Source organism: Triturus cristatus, chromosome 8 (genome assembly GCF_964204655.1).
Source record: "Triturus cristatus chromosome 8, aTriCri1.1, whole genome shotgun sequence".
Classification (NCBI taxonomy): domain Eukaryota; kingdom Metazoa; phylum Chordata; class Amphibia; order Caudata; family Salamandridae; genus Triturus; species Triturus cristatus.
Window position 1 is genome coordinate 1415904765 of NC_140591.1, and position 18443 is coordinate 1415923207.

An 18443-nucleotide genomic window follows, 5' to 3' on the forward strand; every position below is an offset into this window, starting at 1 on the left:
GCCCCCAAAACCAATTCCCTCCAGTTTTTAAATGGCGGTTTACCCACCACAGAAAGGCTGGCTGCGGCCAGCATCATAATATGGCAGACGGTGCCACCATTTTACACATGCTGACCGCTCTGCCAGGCAATCATAACGATTGCCTGTGGTGGACGCGTAGCGGACGGTCTTTGCGACCACCGCGATCGCAAAGTGATTCCCCCTGCCATCGTAATGTGGCGGGGGGAAATTGCTCTCCGATGACGAATGGCCCGCCACCGCACTGCTGGCGGTGGCGGGCCTTCTGCCATCGTAATGACCCACATGGTTTTGCACTATGCATTTTTTTTTACATTGTTTAGTCTTTACTCATTTTATGTAATTTCAGGTTTACCTCCCTTGCTCCTCTTTTTCTGCACTCTTTTTTAATTTTTTTGCCTTTCTTTAATTCTTCTTTTTTACCTTATGGAATGCCCATGTCCTACATTTTTCTCTTTTCCTTTCCCTTTCTTTTTATTCCCAATTCCCTATATGTGCAAAGTATTTTAAGAATAATCCCAGTCAAAGTCTTGAAATGAAAAGCGATCTAAAATGTTTAAGCAAAACCATATCCTACTACTATGGACACCTTAATTTACTTACGTTTCGACCGGTCAAACTTTTTTCCTATAAACAGGAGGTTGTGTATTTTGAGGTATTAATTTGAACATAAGGGTGTTGGAATAATGAGCTGTGTGAGAGCTACAACATCTTGCCATATGCTGTATCCTACCTCTAACATCTTACTCAAGGGGACAGCACATCAGAGCAGGTGAAATTTCACTTAAGCAGCACTCTTCCCCAGCAGGTAATGTTCAGAAGGATGTAGCAAAATACTGGCTACAAAAATATCATCATGAACTACCATACAGGTTCCCAAATGTAAAATGGAATCCCAACCTGTCAGTGCCAGGTAGCTTCAGCCACGCTATGATGCCACAATTAAATTTATGTGAGGACTTCAGCAACTAGTACCACAACAATGTTTTTGTTATACGCTAAGACCAAGCAGACAAAAAATACTTGGGCTTGTGAAAGACAACATCACCCGCGAAGTCGCGTTCAATCAATGTGACAATATTGATATTTTGGCCCAATACTGGATCCCATCTTGGTTGATCATTAGAACTCATGTTTTCAAGATATGGGTGGGTTTCTACCATGTTGCAACCCACATGGGTGGGCATATTCAGTGAGGAGGGGTAGGTCTCTACCTTGGTATACTTGTAAGATATGCCACATGCATGAAGAATGGAGCTTTTATCAAACAAGAATGGTGCATTTCATGTGGTGAGAAATGACGTATCAATTCTCATACAAGAGTGTTGAGTCTACAAATGCCACACCCCAGCTACTGTCAACTCTAACTACCATACATGAACAGTAGTTCACCCCTAAGGATAAGCGAGAGTCAGGCCTCTGACCAACCCTTATACTAAGGACCTCTGACTTGACAACCCCCAATCCCTTACACTTCTCTGAGGAAGGGAATACCGCATGGTCCCTCCTTCCTACACTCCAGTAATTCGAGTCACCGAGGTGGGCAGAACGGAAAATCCCTTGTAGCTTAAACAAATATTGCCATGGTCAGGCCTTAGACAGCGAGAAATTCAGTACGATGGCTTCTGCGCCATAAAAGAAAGCATCCTGCCATATTTTCAGACTAAAAAAGATTGCATTGCCTTGGGAAAGGTGATTTAGCAATCTTTGGAGCTAACCACTGCTTTCTTTTTTCAACTGTTATTATTTTCTGAGATTTTGTTTAGTGCACATTCGACCCTGGAGGAAAAAGAGCTTTACGATATGGTGGAAAATATTACAGTAGATAGTGATTGATACAGACATGGTTGAAAGGAAACATAACATAAAAACAGAGGTGGCAAGCATTTGATATCAAGCCATTTAACTAAAGGAGAACTAATTGAAAGATAAAACAAGCATTTGCAATGCAATAGGTCTCGCAGTTGTTAGAGTTTGAGCTATTGGCATTGTAAATGGCAATGCCTTTTATTTATGTGTTGGTTTTTAAAATATAAATTAAAGGCATTGTCATTTACAATGCCAATAGGTTAAACTCTCGCAAATGCTTGTTATTCCTGTCCTAGAGAGGGGTTAACATTGCAGTTCATTGGCCTGTTCCTATTGAATGAGATGTCTGATTTCAAGCCTACTGCTCCCACAACCGAACAGAGGTGTTTGATGTTGAGTGTGGAGCCTGTCCCTTTAACTCCTGCAACCCCCACGCCCCCCTCACTCAGACTTTTCAACGGGCAAGAAACATTCCCCAGGAACAATAAGGCGCAACAAAAATAGACCCTTCCGTCCTCAAAAGAAATCGCAGTTTGGTGTGCCGCAGGGACCTAGCCGTTTGCTTCTGGGGTCGTCCAACTATTTAGTCGCAGAGACAGGGCATGTGGGGTTCACGGGGTGTCACAGCTACCCCTGTACCCTGCAAGGTAAAGAGTTTGTGCGGCATTACACTTTTAACCAACATCCCCCCTCGCAAACTATGGCCGAGACTCGGGGGTCGTTTCGTCTGAAGCTTGTGATATTGCACAATTTTGTATAGTTTCTGCTGCGTAAAATACACGTCTAAAGATGCAAGTAAATGAACAAATAATTGATGACACCATTTCTGCAGTGAAACTATCAGCTTGTGAGCTCCCCGACATTGGCATTCACCCTTCTTGGCACTGTGAGGTATGTTTTAGCTTCTGTGTCAGGACAAGACCTATATACACTTTGTGGGCTCATTCATGGAGAGGTGCAGACAAAGAGCATTGGTAAATGTTGGCAGAGTGTCTCTCAAAGGCGCCAGTTATGTTGTAAGAACAACTCCTGAAATGTATAAAATGAAATGACGCCTTTCTTGTATTATCTTGGATTAATCTCTTCAGTGTCCCTGGCCTGGTAACTTGGTCGCGCGTAAAGCGCTCTGGTGCCCTGTGTGTCTGGGCGGCACTATAGAAAACTGTTGATAAATACAGCTAATCTCTAGCACAGAGGCGGCAGTCCCACGCAAGACAACGTGAGAGAAAGTGCGGGTGCTGTCTGCCGTGCTGTGTGTTCAACTAAGATCATCAGCCAGAGAACATTCTAGGCAGGTCAGAGGGCACAAACAGCTGCCCCTTCCGCTGCGGCGGGCCGGGGTGTTGTTTTTACACTCTCGCACTGGTGTGAAGAGGTGGGCTGGAGACCGGGTCAGCTCCTCCCTTACCGCGGGGAGAGGGCTCTGCGATGCCATTCAGGCATGTCTGTTTGTTTTTGTTTATTTTTTCCCATGTGCTCTTGTCTGCGCGTTTCTCTTTCGTCATGGGGTGAGGGAGAGATAGAGAAAGGCAATGGAAGGGGGTATTGTGAGTTGAAGCTGCCTAGGACCCTCCCTACCCTGGCTAGGTTCAGCCGTCCCACTTGGACGGCCTCGCCTGCCAACAGGTTTCTTGTCTTTACGGGGCCATGTGTTTGGCCCCATAAAGATACGAAACCTTTTGCGACCAACGCAAAGCAAGCGAGTCTGTCCAAATGGGACGGCTCGAAAAGCCAATTAAAACGTAATCGACACCTCTGTTCCAATGGCTGGCCACCGTTTAGCATAAACGGTGACGCCAGCCAATGGAAGCCCCTTACAGAAAATACCCTGTTAACACTAAATCTTGCCAGCGAGACTGCGCATGCGCGCAGCCTACGCCAGGCGAGACCTAAAAGAGCAGAGAAACACGAAAGTTACAAATGTCGTAGGTTTTATGCAGTGATATCGTTCATTTGTGGTGGTCATGTTTTTCGAGAAGGTATTTTAAGGCATTTCTTGAAAATGGGTAAGGAAGGGGAACTTTCATCTGTATGGCGGCACTCCTAGAGAAGGATTTTGTTAGCATGGACTTCTTGAACGCTGAAATTTCAGGAAGCAGCACAATTCAGTGTTTCGAGCACTATAGTGCCACCAGAGACTGATTATTTTGTGCAGAATACCATGGAGTGAAGAGGCGAGTACTTTTGGGACATGCGGTCTTGAAAATGGAGCGAGATTTCAGAGGTTGTTACTACAAAGACACTAGGGCTGGGGTGATATGGTCAAGCTTTTTAGTGCTAGATAGAAGGTGAGCTGCAGAATGAAACTGCACAAGAAACTGAGAGAGACACAGACCATTAAACTAGGCAAGAGACTGGAACCAGTTGATATTTGCCATTTAGTTAATTCAAGTATTTAGGATTCTTAAGGTTTTAGTTTGCTTTTGACACACTAAGTCGACACCCTTGGTTCTTCATTTGTCGTTCTTTGGGGGGTTCAACTCTATCTTACTGCAAAGACAGATGATAAATTCTTCTTTTGGTAAATCCTCTGTGGATTGGGGTAGTTAAGACAAATGTAAAAGACTGGAGAGGGTTCGTGGGGAGGGCCACTTTCATTTTTTATGGTGTAAACACCTGTTCCTTCATCCAACTCCTGGCCTACTTTTGAAGAGCAGTCTCATGTTTGGGACCCTACATCTTTATGAAGCCTTACTGTTCAATCTGCTTCTACTGGGAGAGGCAGATCTATTGATAGGTGGATGTATCAAGGCGTTGGGCGCCTCCTTCTGAAACAGCTGTCAACAATGCTGACCTGCAATCTCTGCCACTCCTCTTAGAAAAGCTGAGTTAGTTGAGAAAGCAAAGCACATCTGTCCCTTGGATCTGTAACCAGGCAAAATAAGTATGAGGTTGAGATGTAGGCTAGGGAAGCTAACAGACATGGGTTCCAGTCACAAAACAAAAATCTCACCCTGCACCAGAAATTGTAAATAAATAGAAAGTAGTCTAAATAGGTATAATATTATATAGGCCTGTACAGTGTGTTCTTTAATGTTGCCCTGCTTTAACATTCCACACTCCCCTCTATGCACATATGGTCTCAACTGGAGCCAGACATTGTAATGTCTTATGTACAGCAGGTATTGGTGAAATGCTTCTACTGCCATACAAATGTTCCTTGAAAAGTGCTCACTTTCACCAAGGAGCTAGGTTCACACTATATCAATGTTGATATATCTGCCCCACACTGAATCCTTCTGTTCTAGTCTTTTACCTTTGGGATAGGAGGTCTGCATTATAAACCTTTCTACATCTACCAGTACTCGTTGAGTCAAGGTGGCCATTTATATGGCTCATGGGGTTGCAGCATGGCCTTTTTCCTCAGGTACCCTGGGTAGGTCTAATACAGGGAGGACAGCTGTAGAGTATGACTTGGGCTTCTCTACACATTTGTGTTCATCATTATCTTTATGATTTGACATCAGACCAGGCTGGTAATACTTCTGAGAGGGTGCTATCTTCTGTCACTGTTGTTACTTGATGGCTATTTGTATATATAGGAATAAACTATGGGTGTTGCACTGCATTAAATGAACGAATAAAGGGCAAACGGTTACTCAAACTGAGTGTCCCCTGTGCCAAAAGACCAACCACAGAGACACAGAACAAACAGAGGAGGGGAGAAAGGTTGTGAAAAAGGGTCAAGTTTTAATCAACTTGTAAAAACAAAATTGCAAAGGGGCTTTATGAATGTGCCAATGAAGGGTGTTCCAGGGTCCTTCGGCACAGACAGCAAAGGAGCAACCTCCCATCCGTGCTTAATGGAAACATGGGAGGGAAAGACATTTGCATCCTGACAATCTGAGTTTGAGTTAGCACCTGAGGAGTAAAAAGAACCTATAGATATGGAGAGCCAGTGCTGTTCGGTGCCCTGTCTGTCAGGGAAAGAGTTTTAATTTGTATTCTTTTAAAGCTAGGGAACTAGTAAAAACATTTCAAAGAAACCAATATAGACTTGCAATATAGAAGATCAAGGACTAGTTTTGCAGCTGCATTTCGCATAATTTGAAGATGTTTCAATAAGAACTATGGGGCACTAAGTAATAAAGAATTTCTATAATTTAGTCTTGAATTTATGATGGCATGGATAACTGTTGTATGTGTCGCTGTCAGAGCAAAGTTAAATACTTTCACAGAGTTTTAAGGAGGGAGATGCACGTTGACAAGACCAAGTTTATATGGGTGGAGAAGATAGGTAGGAGTCAATTGTGATACCAAGATTGTGAGTAGTATTGGCTGGGGCCGGAGGGGGGCCCGATGTAAAGCCCCTAAGGTCCAACTCCATTTTAAGTAGAGCCAACTCCACCTTGGGTAACAGGAGTCGCCATTTTCCAATTGATGCAGAATCACTGTCATGTCTGCCCTTGACGTTGATGTCATCTGACTTTATCATTCAAAGAACTGTGAAAGTGTCGTCATTCAAACAATGAAATAGATAGGACACCTGATGTGACATCAGTCTAGGACAAGTGTCTAGTTATCACAATATCAACACTGAATAAGAGCAGAGACAGACGATAGTCGAGACAGACGATAGTCAAAACAGTGTAGTCTGAAGTGACATCCATTTATGATCATCAGGATGTGTCTGGGACACAAATCTTGATAATCTATGTTGCAAATTCTTGAACTTATGTCGGAAATTCAAATCTTTGATAAAAGAGTATAAAAGGGCTGCCATATGACCACTTGTCAGGTGAGGTCCTTCGCCCAGATTACCGCACAAGATACTGCTGGAGATGGACTTGACTGCTGCCAGTGCACCAAGAAGATGCTACATCGCACCTGACGCAGATAACGATCTGAGGCCAGGAGAAAGGAGGCTGCTACAATGCGTGTTTTTCTTTTGTAAAAACCACAGACTTCACGCCTCTCTGATAACCACAGCTTTTGCTGTCAACAATGTATGCAGTGCATTGCTTCTCCCTAAGAAGGTCTAGATCGCAAGCTCTACTTTCCATGCTCTCCTCGCGTAGCACATAGAAGTAGGTTTTAGAGTGTTAGATTTTAAATGAGATTTTAATTCTGTTAGAAATATTCATTTTATTGTCATTGTTCGCAACATGTCTATTTGCTGTTTTTATGATATTTTGTGTGGTTATTTTAGATGTCAAGGAACAGGTTCACCCATTTGCAATAAATGTTTTTAGTTAAAAGTGTCTATTCTTTTTAGTACCATTTGTGTATGTGATATTGTAAAGCGTGAGATAGGTTTGCTTCCGTACCATAGTTCCCAAGATCCCAGTTTTAGGATTGTTAGTAACCCAAAAGCAATGATTCCTCTTTAGCAATGTATTGGGTGGGGTTCTGCAGGGGTACAATAACCTGTCTTTTACATTCAGCATTGGTGCATGCGTAAACCAGTGTCATACGTGGGTGGGAAAGCTAACCTTGTAGAGCTACACCAGAGTCATTTATGCAACAGCTTAACTCTTCTAGCCACCAGTCTGGTGACCACAGAAAAGTAGACTGACCAAACAATAAGATCTCTGTTTTATAGCTGTTCTCTTTCAGACACCTAGAGGACATCCATTCTGCGATTGTTGAGAGACAGGAATTGAATTTGTCTTGGTGTTGAAGGTAAATTTTAGACAGAGTAACAATTAGTGGGGTGTCATCAGTGGATGACACTATTTGTACACCAAACCTTTGAGCCAGTTTGGCAAAGGGGAGGCCCTGTTCATATATAAAAGATTTAGGCTTAAAGCAGAGCCCTGTAGAAATTTAAAACGAAATTCAAGATTTCTTAATGAAAAGGAGAAATAGAAACTTTCTGGAAATGATTAAACAAAAAAGCATTTTTTAATCTATTTCTTTGTATTTTCACAGATCCCAATGTTGGCACGTCTATCCTATAGAATGCGACACAGTATCGAAAGCCACTGATAGAACCAGTAGTATGATGGCCGCCGACATACCATTGTCCATTAGGGATTGGCTGCTGTTAATATTGTTGTATTAGTTCTACAACATTTACTGAAGCCATATTATGTGTCATCTAGCAGAAAACTTGTTTTGACATCTTTAGAGGAAAAGGTAATAATAATATGGGCCTATAATTTGCCAGGACCATACGGCCATCCAGTGGCTTTTTCAGCAGGGGATTTACTGAAGCTGGCTTCTGAAAAGTAGGAACCACAAATGCTTTAATAGATAGATTGAGAAGATGGTGCACAACAGGGCCAACAGTAGCCTACTAAGAATAAATGGTGGGAAAGTATCAGAGAGGGATCCTGATTTAAAAGTCTTTAAAGTATTTAATAAGACCTCTTCAGTAAAAGGTACAAACTTAGACAGGCCGGGCCCCTCTGTAATAATGAGGAGTGATTTATCAGGCAGGAAACAGCGTTCTTTGGATGGTGTTGCAAAGTCATTCGATAGATTTTAAATGTTATCGTGAAAACAAAAGGTGGCAAGATCATCACAAGGTTTTTTGTATGGTAAGATGGTTTGATTACACTCGAGGGTCACTGTTTGTCGCATTTGTAGACTTCTCCCAAGGGTAAAACTATGGGAGGTCTTGGGAAAAATAGGGGTCCCAACTGGCTTACTGTATTTGATGTAGCAATTACATACAGACAACTTTGCTAGAGTCAGGTGAGGACCGGGTGGGGAAACCACAGAGGATATCCTCGTTAGAAGAGGCATTCGCCAGGGCTGCGTCCTGGTACTCACAGACCTCCGGGACTGCGAGAATGATTGTTTCAAAATGGCTGGTCAAAAAGTCCTGGGTCTACTATCTGCAGATGACACACTTCTCCTTTCGGAAACTTTGCGTGGTTTATGAACCCTTCTGGAAAAGTTTATTCTATTCTGCAAAGATTATGGCCAGGAAATAAATGATAGAAAAACCACATATACGGTGTTCAGTCCCCGAAAAGAAGGGAGAGTAACATAGTTTTAGTAGGCACCACTTTAGAAAAGGTCTTTTAATTTGACTACTTACGTGTGAGACTCAACGACTCCCATAGATGGACTGCACAGATTGAAGAAAGCTCACTGACTTTAAAGAAAAGCTTAGAGCTGGGACTATTATAAGGTATGCTAACCAGGCCTCTTCATATCCCATTTCACTGGCCCTTGAGATATACAAGGTACAAGCATGCGGGCAGCTTTGTATGGGGTGGATTTGTGGGGATGTTGCAACCTCAATCCATTAGATAAAAGTGAAAACTTCTATATTAAATCTCTGTTGAGACTTTCAGCCAGCGCCCCAATACTTCCATTACGGTTCGATCTAAACCTCAAACTGATATGATATATATAGCTAGTTTAAAACCCATTTTATATTGGATTAGGCTGTGGACAACAGAGCAACAGCCACCATAGAAAAATATTTTTGGTACATATTGGGCAACCACTTGGCAAACACAATCCCCTGGCTATCTTATATAAAAGCCTGACTGTCTAGGATAGGATAGGATTGAGTGAATATTGGTTGCATTCCACCACAATACCAGAATGTGTCAGAGAAACTGTGAAACCTTGTTATTGGAACACTGTCTCATGTGCTAGAATATTTGCTGTATCCTTGGGCAGTCTCACAAACTCCTACTTGTCTTTTAAGTGCGCCCTGCAATTTTAAGAATTCATGTTAATTCTCCATCCACAAGAGCTTTATTTATTAAATTAAGGATAGGAATTTTGCCCATTGCATCTTTTACTTGTTCATGGAACAAAAGCAATAATCTTACCAATTTATGTCTGGTGGTTTTTTGCTGCGCTTATGGGCTGCATTGCCCCTCTTTGTCAGCTTCTCGGTCTTGAAAACCCTGAAAGTTTGTAAGACCGATACCAGGAAGAGGATTATTTAGTCAATCTCCAATTACTTGCGGTCAATCTGGCATATCAGATCTAGGCTTGTTGCTAAAAAATAAAAGCTCTTGGGGTGTGTTTTAATGTACTGTGCTCTTTAACTTTTATGACGATAAGTGCACTGAGCTATTCTTTACTTGGCTAAGTCTTAACAGTATCTTTCCGGATGACATAGCTGGTCCTTTTTAGGATTCCTCTTGAGGTTTTTATCTGGCAACTGTCTTAGCATTTAAGTTCAATATAATGCATCCCTTATTTTTGCTTAATGAATGTAATATGGCTATAAATCGCTCAATTTTGGCTGAGTACTGTTATGAACTGTATTTTTAAGCTTCATTTTTTATGAGATTTTCATATGTTTTTATTGTGTACTTGTATGGTTCTGTGAACCGAAATAAAGTTGACTGACTGATTACGCACTATTGTTTTGAGCAGAGAGTTAACCATCATGAAGATGTCTTTGGGTAAGAAATTAGAAGCAGCAATGGAATTAATGAAAATATCTGATTGAACTTTTCTGATCATCTTAAAGTATGTTTTGAGGTCATTAAATTGTGAAATTTACTTCCTTTGGGTCAGCAATGGCAGAGTCTACTTAAAATATCCTCACATAGTTAGGAATGGGATGAGGGTAACACCAAAAATATGTAATGTCCCTGAACCATGGTCTTCCTCATCCCAGTCTTCCAAAGCACCTCTCCCTACCTGATTGTTCTGCTGACAACTTAGGCTTTGGCTCTGCAGGGCACTGGAGAGTTTGGGGGTGCTTAGGAAATCCCGGGGGAGGTACAACGGTGTTCATAAACATAAAGATAGGACAAGGAACACTGAGTTTTTAATACAGAAAAAATGTACTTCCCGCGAGCAGGTTTGAAGGCAATAGTACAGGCTATAATGCGGATGACCTCAAAAGTTGGTGATGAATGGGAAATGGATAAAAGGTAAATAGCTCCTCCATAATCCATTCTACATGAATGAATCACTTCTTTAGTAGATATATTATAAATTGTAAATATATTGTTGTGTTTATCTATGCAAATTGTACATGTTCAGAGAAATCTGTAAAACATACAGCACTTTGACATGGTTTAAGTCATGCTTCGCTCATTACCAATTAACAATAAATAAATATAACACTAGGAAAGGTCACAAGGTAAGTGTTGTCCAGAAAGGTAAGAGTAAAGGACTTTCCTGAAAAATGATTGATAGCCGGGTGATCTGCAAGTGCTATGAAGCGAAATACGCAGACGGTTAAGAGATGACACCTAATAATCAAAATGGAGAACAAGTCACTGAAAGTCCATGGGGAACAACAAGTGGTATGCAGTGTAAATGCTTTCAGTTTCCTGATTTTAAAACTCATTGGCTATCCAGGCCAAGACTTCTGGGACTCAGATAGTGTGCAAAGAGGGGCCGGGTTATTACAGACCATAATATGAAGTCCTGGGGAACCAAAGATAGACAAATTAGGGAGAACAGGAGTATATGGACTACTATTTGAGAAACAAACCAAGATAAGGACGTTCCACACTCTTAGATAAAAACACATTTATTTGGTGCATCAAAATGAAGCCCAATCAAGATCCAAAGATACAAACTAGTTTCAGACAGAAGCCTTGTTATCTAGGCATTCGCAGAGCAAAAAGATGAGGAACAAAGTAAACAAGCACTGGCAAAGCCAATAGGTCTAGGCAACGACCAAGTTATTGGACTTGTCGATGTGAATGTCTTTTAGCTATGTTGTCTAGCAGCACATCAGCTGTTCAGCATGGTTGCAACTCACTGAATCGCAATTAGGTAATCGCTATTTCTAATGTATGAAACTCCATGCGTTTCATTTTGCGATTCCTAGTGGGTTGCAAATCAACCTACCTCATGAATATTAATGAAGTAGGTTGCAACTTGCCACCCATTATGACTCGCTAAACTCATGGGGATGGTGGCCTGCTGTGGTCTGCAGACCACCATGTCAGTAATTGCTTTAAAATAAAACAATATATAATTTTTTTTAAAGCAGCCTCTTTTTCCTCAAAAGAAAATGTGTACGTTTAAAAAAGTAAAATAAAGTTTTCTTTTCATTTTTTGATAGCAGGCAGTGGTCTGTGAGACCACTTCCTGCTCTGAAAAAACGTTTTCGCTACCATTCTCAAAGGGGATGGGGTCCTTTGGGGACCCCTTACCACTTGCGAATGGGTTACCACCTACTTGGCGACCGCATTTTGGTCGCCAAACATTCTTACATACTGCTGGTATTAGGAAGGGACGACCTAAACATGCCCCTTTCTAATACCAAATCAGTATGTATTAGCAATTCCAAATTGCGATTTGGTAACATGTTACCGTACCGCAAATTGGAATTTATACATTGCGAAATGCATTTTACAGGTCGCAAACGGCCCAACTCTGCAAATCGGGCAGTTTGCGACTGGTAAAATGCATGATACATATGGCCCTGAAAGCGCTCCAATGCCATCGGCTCGTGTTCGCGCTATGGCAAGACAAGCGCTCCAATACCATTGGATCTTGCAAAAATAATAAACAAGTGCTATTTATGTTTTAACAACTTTTTAAGAAATGCATTAGCTTATGTAAACATACATGCATTGTAATGATAGGTGTACAAGGGAGACTATGGTTAGACGGAGGACGGAACGGGAGCTCCAATATCATTAGATCACACACAAAAAATAAAAGCAGCAGCGACGTGGGAGGTACCGAGGGGACAGGTAAAGCAGGTAAGCAGGAGGGGATTGGGTGATGAGCAGGCACCGATGGGAGCAGGCAGGAGGAAGCAACAATGAGGGGTAAAAAAAATACATTGATAGAAGCAGGATCAGCAACAAAAATGTATGTTTCTTTGTGGATTGGTGAGCATTTCAAACTCTCGTGTTCTCAATATGGCAAGATGGAGAGAGCGCTCACGTATAGACCTGGGTGGAGCTCGCAGAGTTCTACTTCGTGGAGTTCCACGAAGTTACTCAAAAACTACACGTGTGCCAAGTAATACCAGCCATCCACACAAGCTCCAATCAGCACGTCACCACTGATGGGGGAGGGGGTGATATGTGGACGGGGCAAGCACCAGGAGCTGCGAGGGAGAAAGCAGAGATGGGAGGACAGAGGTGGAGAAAACAAACTGAAAGCAGCAACGAAGGGAAAAGCAGTGACAGGGGAGGGGAGATTTGTGGATGGGGCAAGCACTGGAAGTTACGAGGGAGCAAGCAGAGACCAGAGGAAGGAGGTGGGGGATACAAGAAGCCACAACAATAAGAAAAGCAGTGACAGGAGAGAGGGTGATCTTGGACGGGGTATGATCGTGGGTAGGAGAAGGCAAAGCTGATAAAAGCACGAGCAGTGTGTAGAGTGCTGAAAAAGAAAGAAAAAAGTAAGTCCTAAAATGGTCGTAAAAACGGGATCCGAGGATGCTTAAAAATACCTGGTCCATGTTTTGAGGGAGGGCTGAACTCAAGAAGAGGCATGACCATGCATGCCTGGGCCAAATGGTGACAAAGAATATGAGCGAGACGATGTAGTGAGGAAATGGGAAGCCTGTGGGTGGGCAGAAGCCCACAACATGTCTCTTCAAGACAGCGCATGCGCTGTCTAGCCAAGACCTAAAGAGAGCCAGAAACACTGACTTACTGGTTTTTCAACTGCACTGCAATCATATCAACTGTGAAATTCCACTTCTGGGAGCTACAAAAACTTCGAAACTAAGAATATACTTTATTTTGTTAACTTACTTCTCACAGGTGAGAGACAGCAGGTGATTAGTAAGACCCTGCAACACAGGCTTTTAAAAGGTAGGGAACTGAATCATAAATTAATCTGTGTCCTTATCGAGAACTATATCAAGCGTAAAGGAACAGCATTTTTAAATATTTTATGTGAACTTTGCTTGGCATTTGAATGTTTTTCCTTCTAGATGAAAGAAAAGTCGGTAAAGTACATAATTTTTGTCTTTGCATTCTCACCACTCCAGCAGTAAAAGTACATGATTCATCAGGGCAGAGATACTAATTTGATTTTTTGAATGACTTCCATTTTCTACTTAAGTGACCTAGCACAAAATTTTGTAAAATATAACTTGCCTTTACATAGCAGAGGAAAGATTGCCATTATCTTTATGGGAAGCTGAACAATGATCACTTTAGTAGAGTCGGGAAAACATCAAATAAAACGTGCAGGGTGTGAGTGCCCATGGACATGCTATGCTCCAAAGTTAGTAGTGAGAGCAGCACAGACTATACGAAAAAAAGAAAAGGGGAGTCAGACAGCCAATAGGGCTGTGGACAAATGTGAAGTGTCTCCAAGTGGGTTTGAGTGTGCCGAGAAAGAGTGAAGGTACTCCTGTGTGGATCTAGAAGTGCCCTCACACACCCTAACAGGTGTATAGCATCATCATTGGGCTGGTGCTCCTCGTGGGGGTGGCGCTGCAGTCCCTCACGGGCCCGTTTCACGGGGCTCTTTGTCGGAGATCTTTAAGGAGTTTGCCGCATTTGTGCATGGGGGTGTGTGGGACTAAGTGGTGGTGGTGGTAGTGAGTGAAGTCTAAAAAGAGCCCAAGGACACTCGCAATTTATTCAGGATGTCCTAGGGATCTCGTTTAAAATATATCACGGGGATGGAGAAGCAATCTCAGTTGCCTGTGTGAGAGGGGAAAATGAAACAAATATAATCCCTCTTCTCTCACCCGTGTGGTGAATCGTATAAGTGTGTCAAGGGGTCGACATGTTTCGCGCCATAAATAGTCCCCAATGGATCTAGGAGCGCTTCATCAGGACCAAGAGAGTGAGGTATATCAAATGGGAATCGGGAAAGAAACACCCTATAAACCCATGAGTCCTAAATATAGGAGATACTGTAGAGTAGATAAATAAGGGACACGTCGTCTTAGCGTGTCCCTGGTTGTGGCCTAAAGAGGAGACAAAAAACACATGGGGGGGAAAAAGGGAACAGGAACACAATACAAGGCCGTTAATAACAGTCTCAAGTAGTGAGGATAAATAATCTGTGCATGCTAATTGTGACACAAAGTACCCCAGTAGGGAACTTAACTGGACATATGCATACTCGTGGAAGGGGTGAGCAAGAATGTACCTGGCATGCGTTAGACTCAGATATGGGTACTATGTCGAGTGCTGAGCTGAGCAATAAAAATGCTCCTTACAGACAAAACACCGCGGGTCAATGGTGTACATACACACGAAAAGGCAGCACATTTGCGCCGAGCCTGGCATGTCTTTACATGGCCAGGTTCGAAGAAGAACATATCCTCACAGATACCAACCCATTTAACGGCAACATCCTATTATGGCGCCGGTATATAGATGATATCATCATCTTTTGGAAAGGGGATGAGGAAGCCTGCCGGTCCTTCTTCTCATGGATTAACACGATCAATCCCTTCCTGAAATTTGTCGGATCACTGTCATCGGATTCAATCCCCTTCCTTGATCTTCTGATATCACTTGAAGAGGGTACTATAAAAACAACCAACTACAAAAAACCTACAGATAGGAATAGCTTGCTCCTATTTCAAAGTCACCATCCAAAAGCGCTCAGGGATAACTTACCTGTAGGTCAGTTCCTCCGACTACGGAGAAATTGTAACACCAGAATAGAATTCGAAAAAGAAGCCGAGACCCTATCTGTCAATTTGATCAGAAGAAATTATCCATCTAACATCATAAGACAGGCACACAAGAGAGCCAGGAACAACCACAGAGGAGCTCTACTTGAAGTAAAAGAGAAGAAGGAAACCGATACACTAACCTGTGTGACATCATTCACCTCCTATTCCAACAAAATTAAAAAAATGTCAAGAAGCACTGGAGGATATTAGAAACAGGCAATGTGTCACCAGGACCGACACCCCTGTTCGCATTCAAAAGGACTGAGAATCTGAGGGATATATTGGTACATACACGTCCAAAAAATAAGACCAACCCACAACCAACCCTTTGGACGCTACCCCCCGTGATGGGCCACTACCCATGCGGTACATGCACAGTCTGTCCTCAAACGACGGCGACCAAAGAACTTGATCTTGGACTGTCGAGACCATGGCAACAAAAACGCCACACGAATTGCAACACCAAGAACTGTGTATACTTGATTACGTGTCCCTGTGGTTCATATTACATAGGAATGACAGCGCGACCAATAAAGATACGCATAGGTGAACATAAAAGCACTATCCGTTGCAAACGCTCAGCAACGAGATTACAGACTCATTTCCTGGAGAAAAATCACCCCCCAGACAGTTTGAAATGGACCATTATAGAATCCAACCCTCAATGGTCCATAACCACTTTGCTTGAGCGTGAACAACGATGGGTCTTTAGACTTAAGAGTGACAGTGGTGGTCTCAACGATAATATACCCTGGGCTGATCTGACTAGATAAAACCACCCAGTGGGAGCATCATACAACACCTGCCATATTCACTGCACACATGACACATTATGGCTTCATGTTCAATCAAAACCAGACAATATATATAACAGATTATGTTTCCCGCCCGCATAGTGGTCCTATTCCGGCTCTTCTGATAGTGCATTATACCACCACTGAGACTGGACCCCCATATCTTTTTCATCAGGGGTCTGCCCACATGTCTCTAATCGACACTCTGACCCCTGTATCTATAGACTATCACCTGTTTCCAAATACGAGCATTGTATATTTATCCTTAACACACTTAGGGTTAGTTTACACTGTCCCACTCCCCGTCCGCTATCTCGTTTGACTACATGCTTGTGGCCATGATACTTCATGTTCCACAATGTCGTGCAACACTGATTGCCATCCCGGTACCATTGGGATTCCCGTATTTGGATCCCGTTCCAACATGGCCGCCACAAACAAACCCCTAACGATTATTTCGTCATTACGCTCTATCACGTGTCACGTAATTTCACTCCCCTGCACCTATCCCGAAGGACTTGCATATAATGGATACTGCCGCCCCTAGTTGCCGTCCAGCAGCCGAAGCTACCGGGTAGGTGATCCGGAGCACAGAAGAAGAGTACGAAGTAAGTGCTATCCACCCTGTCATTATGACACGTGTCTTATCGTATCAACACCGGCACACTGCCCCGGTTTCTAGCTGGTTCCATCCCTATCGGCTTATATGTCACTGCCTTGTCCTTTTCATTTTTCGCAGCAGCCTTCTCTGGTTCTCGGCGAAGCTGACGAGGTCTTTCCTGGAAAGAGGGAGGGTAGGAACTGTGGAACTTTTTTACGGGGATCTTTTATACGGTGTGCTTTTCTTGTATGACCATATCGACACTGTACTCACCACTGTAGTCCTCTTTACTAGGTAAGAGCACAACGTATCACCAATCCACACCATGCGTGATTAACGATATACGGACACCCTTTTCGTGTGTATGTACACCATTGACCCGCGGTGTTTTGTCTGTAAGGAGCATTTTTATTGCTCAGCTCAGCACTCGACATAGTACCCATATCTGAGTCTAACGCATGCCAGGTACATTCTTGCTCCCCCCTTCCACGAGTATGCATATGTCCAGTTAAGTTCCCTACTGGGGTACTTTGTGTCACAATTAGCATGCACAGATTATTTATCCTCACTACTTGAGACTGTTATTAACGGCCTTGTATTGTGTTCCTGTTCCCTTTTTCCCCCCCATGTGTTTTTTGTCTCCTCTTTAGGCCACAACCAGGGACACGCTAAGACGACGTGTCCCTTATTTATCTACTCTACAGTATCTCCTATATTTAGGACTCATGGGTTTATAGGGTGTTTCTTTCCCGATTCCCATTTGATATACCTCACTCTCTTGGTCCTGATGAAGCGCTCCTAGATCCATTAGGGACTATTTATGGTGCGAAACATGTCGACCCCTTGACACACTTATACGATTCACCACACGGGTGAGAGAAGAGGGATTATATTTGTTTCATTTTCCCCTCTCACACAGGCAACTGAGATTGCTTCTCCATCCCCGTGATATATTTTAAACCAGACCCCTAGGACATCCTGAATAAATTGCGAGTGTCCTTGGGCTCTTTTTAGACTTCACTCACTACCACCACCACCACTTAGTCCCACACACCCCCATGCACAAATGCGGCAAACTCCTTAAAGATCTCCGACAAAGAGCCCCGTGAAACGGGCCCGTGAGGGACTGCAGCGCCACCCCCACGAGGAGCACCAGCCCAATGATGATGCTATACACCTGTTAGGGTGTGTGAGGGCACTTCTAGATCCACACAGGAGTACCTTCACTCTTTCTCGGCACACTCAAACCCACTTGGAGACACTTCACATTTGTCCACAGCCCTATTGGCTGTCTGACTCCCCTTCTCTTTTTTTCAAAAGGAACTGTTACCATCTTACTGCTATCGTAATTAATTTGGGAGCCCTGGTACAGGACCTTTTCAAACAGCTCCTCGTCCCCCCCCTCTTATGTTGATACAGCACAGACTATAGTCTGGCATCCAGAGAGAATGACTGGGGGTTACAGGAAACACTGCAAAGCACTATAACAAACAGAAAACAGAATAGCAAAATGGCAGCGGGTTACAGGAAACACTGCAAAGCACTATAACAAACAGAAAACAGAATAACAAAATGGCAGCGGGTTACAGGAAACACTGCAAAGCACTACACCAATGACGGGGGGTTACAGAAAACACTGCACAGCACTATAACAGAGAAAACAGAATAACAAAATGGCAGGGGGTTACAAGAAACACTGCAAAGCACTATACCAAAGAGAAAACAGAAT

At 43.0% G+C, this 18443-nt stretch overlaps 1 protein-coding gene across 1 annotated transcript in view; it reads right to left on the bottom strand.

The window, feature by feature from the left end:
- TMEM135 (transmembrane protein 135) overlaps positions 1-18443 on the bottom strand; it is a 1073095-nt gene that overhangs the window by 81626 nt on the left and 973026 nt on the right. The gene's annotated exons all lie outside the window — the stretch shown is intronic.